Source organism: Lolium rigidum, chromosome 5, assembly GCF_022539505.1.
Source record: "Lolium rigidum isolate FL_2022 chromosome 5, APGP_CSIRO_Lrig_0.1, whole genome shotgun sequence".
Classification (NCBI taxonomy): Eukaryota; Viridiplantae; Streptophyta; class Magnoliopsida; order Poales; family Poaceae; genus Lolium; species Lolium rigidum.
Window position 1 is genome coordinate 93,481,614 of NC_061512.1, and position 5,621 is coordinate 93,487,234.

Genomic DNA, 5,621 nt, shown 5'->3' on the forward strand with positions numbered 1-5,621 from the left:
ATCTAAGGAGAGGTTTGGGCACTAAATATGTCGGGCCCACACCACGTGCCAGAGTTCAACTTCCACAAGAAGCTTGGGACAGAGCTGCGAAAGCTTTAGATGGCTCTGAACCAATGGAGACAATTGCTACAGTCGAAGAACTGCAAGCTTATCAATATAGACTCGCCCGAGCTGGAAGAGAACTGGAAAAATAGACAGCTGCTTTGAACAGAAGAAGGGAGGAAGCTTCCGCATCAAGCAGGCGACGAGCGGAATTAAGTCGACACTCAGAAACTTCGGGAGATAGTCACAGAGAAGCTCGGAGGAGAGCAAGATCTCGGCTACAAAATATACCGGAAGCTGAAAGAGAGACTCTAATCCAAAACCTCGACATGTCCTTTATTTCAATCGACATGAGGGGGAATATTATCCCAAAAACACCGGAAGCAGGATATATGGCGACACAAGCTTTCATCTTAGCGTCCAGGCCACCCCCCGAAGATCCAAGAGAAGCATTGTACAACATGGCCATGGCAGGATGTGGAGCCATGGGAGCAGCGATTACAGCTACACCTCCCGAAGGAACTGCAAGGCAAAATAGTCCGAGACTTACCGCAGCAGTACAAGATCCACCAAGAGCAAGTGGAGCCAGAGACACAACAACTCAGGCTAGAGTTGATAGAGCGCGACAAGAAAGAAGAGAACGTCGGCATTCACCAGACCTTGCTGAAGAAGACATGTGTGGACTTCCATGTTTCACACGACGGGTCCGAAAAACTCGAGTTCCATCAGGATTTAAACTACCCGATAGTTTCAAGAAATTCGATGGCTTGCAAGACCCCGAAGATTGGCTAGTCGATTACCTCGAGACAGTAAAATTGATAGGCGGGACCAGAGCGACAGCCATGCAGAGCATCTAGATACATCTGAGCGGAGCCGCCGGATCATGGATAAAGAAGCTTCCCCCCAGGTTCCATCGACAACTGGGAAAGTTTTGAGGACGTGTTTATCAAAAATTTCCGGTCAACCTGTAAGAAACCTGCGACACTAGAGGAGTTGAGGTCATGTCGACAAAAGCATGATGAATCAATGAGGAAGTACATCCAAAGGTGGAACATCATCAAAAACTCGGCAGAAAACATATCTGACGAAAGAGCGATAGATGCATTTGTTGCAGGAGTTCGACGAGGAGATTTCGTGGAGGACTTGGGTAGGACAAACCCAAGAACAGTATCAGCTTTAATGGAGATAGCAAACAGATGGGCAGATGGTGAAGATGCGGTACATAACAAATGACATAGGTCCCCAGAGGAAGATCGCAGTCGAAATTTCCAAAATAGACGCCGATTTCCCCGTCAATTTTCAAGTTACGATGCACCTGGCCAAATATCGGCTGGCTTTCGGGGAAACAATGGAGGAAACAGTAGAGATGACTACCAGAGAAGCAACGCACAGCAAGGTGACAATAGAGATAACAGGCAAAATAGCGGGCCAAGGTTCCAGAGACCTTTTGTGTCCCCCGAAGAGATGATGAACGGGCCGTGTCAAATGCATTTCTTCCTCGACAGCAATGGGAAAAGACAGTCGGGACATTTGCAAAAAGATTGTCGAAATTTCCAGGCAATGTTAAGATGGGCGGGACATGCAAATGCTCGGGCAGCGCACGGAAATCCTCAAGGACCCAGGAGTGAGATTCACTTACCACCTCCTCCCGCGATTACGGATGAAAATCGACATCAGCTCAGAATAGCGGCAGCACCTGCTCCACCGCCCTATGTCGATCCTAACTCTAACGGAGCGGTCTCGATGATTCAGAAAGGCAGGCCTTCCAATAGAGCTCAGAAAGTAATCTCGCGACATGTGTTTATGGCAGAAAAAATGCCACCACCAACAGTCGAGTACCTTAACTGGTCAGGGCAAGATATTGGCTTCACAATAGCTGATCATCCACAGCAAGTTCCTCGACCAGGGCAGTCAGCACTGATCTTACCAGCGGTAATTGCGGGGTTCGATGTATCTCGAGTATTCATAGATGGCGGCAGCAGTTTAAACCTTATGTACGCGAGATACGCTAAGGAAGATGAATATTTCCCTCGCAAATCTGAAACCAACCGACACACGTTTCCACGGCATCACACCAGAGAAGCCAAGTTACCCACTGGGGAAGATCAATCTCGACGTTCAGTTTGGGACCCGAGAAAATTACAGGATAGAAAGGTTGGAATTCGAAGTTGTGGATTTCCCGTCGCAGTATCACGCTTTGTTGGGGCGACCAACATATGCCAGGTTTATGGCAGTACCACATTACACGTACTTGCTTTGGAGGTTACTTGGACCTAAGGGACCAATCACAGTCAAAGGAAGCTTCGCGCTGGCCGACAAATGCGACAAAGATTTTCATCGACTATCAGAAACCTTCGGGATGCAGGCAGAGTACGCAGCGTCAAGGCTCATGACTGATTATGATGTACTGCCAGACGTAGGGAGGCCCAACAAGGAAGCAACTTTCAACACCACCAAAGATTCTAAGGAAGTTCAGATTCACCCGACCGATCCGAAGAAAACGACATCCATCGCGACAAACATGGACCTCGCATAGGAAAGCGTGCTCGTCGAGTTCCTCCGTGAGCACTGGAAAATCTTCGCATGGTGTCCAGCTGACATGCCAGGAGTACCCAGGGAACTTGCCGAGCACCACCTAAACTTGGATCCTATTGCGAGACCAATCAAGCAACCTTTGCGGCGTTTTTCGGAACCAAACCGTAAAGCTATGTTATCAGAAATTGATCGACTCAGAGAAGCTGGTTTCATTAAAGATATATCTACCGAGGCCACTTGGGTAGCTAACCCAGTGATGGTGCCAAAGAAAAACACGAAAGTCCTTCGCATGTGTGTCGACTTTACGTGCCTCAATAAACATTGTCCAAAGGATCACTTTCCCCTCCCAAGGATCGATCAGATTATCGACTCCACGGCAGGATGTGAACGTCTTTCCTTTTTGGACGCATATTCTGGTTATAACCAGATCAGATTAAAAGAAGACGACGAAGCCAAAACAGCGTTCATCACACCGTATGGCGTATTTTGTTATAAAACAATGCCCTTCGGGTTGAAAAACGCGGGAGCAACATATCAACGGATGATGCAGAAGTGCTTGGCAACACAGACTGGGAAAAATGTACAAGTATACATCAACGACGTCGTCATCACAACAAAAAAGGGGGCAACATTAATCGAGGACTTGAAGGAAACTTTCGACAACCTCGACAAATTTTGTCTCAAGTTGAATCCGACGAAATGTTCTTTCGGCGTCCCTGCAGGAGAACTTCTCGGGTTCCTAGTTTCAGCAAGAGGGATTGAAGCAAATCCCGAAAAAATCCAAGCTATCGTAACAATGAGGAAGCCAACAAAGTTGAAGGAAATACAGCAGCTAACTGGGCGAGTCGCAGCTTTAAGCAGATTCGTAGCAAGGCTGGGAGAAAAAGCGTTACCGTTCTAAGCTTTAATAAAGCAAGGAGAGAAATTCCAGTGGAACGAAGAAGCCGATAGAGCTTTCGAGGATTTGAAACGCACAATCTCGACACCACCAGTCTTGGTGGCGCCGAAGGAAAAAGAACCTCTCCTGCTGTACATTGCAGCCACACCCCAGGTGGTTAGCACGGTGCTAGTTGTCGAAAGAGAAGAAGAAGGAAAACTCCATGGAGTGCAAAGGCCGGTATATTTCATCAGTGAAGTTTTATCGCCTTCCAAACAGCGGTACCCGCAGTACCAGAAACTAGCATATGGAGTGATTACAACGGCAAGAAAGTTGTGCCACTGTGTTTCAGCGCATCCGATAATAGTGGTCAATGAGGCGCCTTTATCCAACATACTCAACAATCCAGAAGCTACAGGGCGTGTCTCCCTTTGGGGAATAGAACTTTCTCCTCGGGACATCACGTATGAAAAAAGAAAGGCAATAAAATCACAAATTTTACCGAGACTTCATCGCGAGTGGATGGAGTTGCAAAACACAGGACCTCCGGATTTATCGAGAACCTGGACTATGAACTTCGACGGGTCCAAAAGGTTAGAAGGAGCTGGAGCAGGGGTGATACTCATATCACCTGAAGGCGACAAACTGAAATACATCCTACGGATGACGTTTCCAAACGCATCTAATAACGAGGCAGAATATGAAGCCCTTATACATAGGATGAAGATGGCGAAAGCCTGCGGCGCAACTCGGTTAAAAATATTTGGCGACTCACAATTGGTATCTCAGCAAGTCATGAACCAATGTGATGCGGTCAATGATAGCATGGTGGCGTACAAAGAGATGTATAATGAGCTGGAGAAGCTGTTTGACGGATGCGAAGTAAACCATATCGATGAGGCTGAGCAATGATGAAGCCGACGTTCTTGCAAACATCGGGTCGCAGTGCCTCGCAATCCCTCCAGGTGTGTTCTGGGAAGAAATAACAGAAAGGTCCACGAAGCCGAAGAAATTAACAAAGAAGGAGAAGAACGAGAAACCCTCGGGGGCTACGAAAGAAACATTGGAAGAAGAAGACAAGGAACAGGATCTAGTACTGATGGTACAAATCCCATGGATGCAGGCGTACATATCATACATCCTAAGAAAAACAATACCCGACGATCCAGTTGAAGCAAGGCGAGTTATTAGGCGATCCAAAGCTTTTACGGTGGTCAAAGGGGAGTTGTACAAGCGTAGTATCTCGGGTGTGCTACAAAGGTGCGTTACACCCGAAGAAGGAAGGATAATTCTGAAGGACGTACACGAAGGAGTATGCGGCCACCACGCGAGCAGTCGAGCTATTGCAGCTAAAGTTTTTCGAGCAGGATTCTACTGGTTGACAGCAATTGAAGACGCAAAGGAGATAGTGCGAACTTGTGACGCATGTCAGAGATTTGCCGCAAAACCTCACTCTCCGGCAGCAGAATTAATGCCAATACCCTTATCTTGGCCTTTTGCTCAATGGGGTCTCGATATGGTGGGAAAATTACACAAAGCTTCGCCAGGAGGATACGAGTACATGTTGGTTGTTGTTGACAAATTCACCAAGTGGATAGAAGCAAAGCCGATAAATTCACCAGATGCAGCATCAGCAATAAAGTTCGTGAAGGGCATCGTTTTTCGATTTGGAGTACCTCATAGCATCGTCACACACAATGGCAGCAACTTTACATCGAAGGAGTTCAAGGCGTACTGTGCAGAGGTAGGCATTAAATTGCACTTCGCGTCAGTTGCACATCCTCAAACCAATGGTCAAGTCGAGAAAGCCAATGGCATCATCTGCAATGGCATCAAGAAACGCTTGTTAGGGCCACTGGAAAAAACTCAACATACCTGGCCAGAAGAGTTACCAAGTGTGTTATGGAGCATCCGAACAACACCAAATACAGCAACACAGGAGACCCGTTTTTCCTGGTCCATGGAGCAGAGGCAGTACTGCCGATAGAAATAGAGCACGACTCCCCCAGAGTCACAGAGTACAACGAAGAAGTTTCCAGGAAAGCATTGGAAGACGACGTCGACGCACTTGACGAAGCTCGGGACGAAGTATTGACAAGGGTAACTAAATATCAGCAGGACCTGAAAAACTACCACAGTCGACGTTTGCGACCAAGATCCTTTCAAG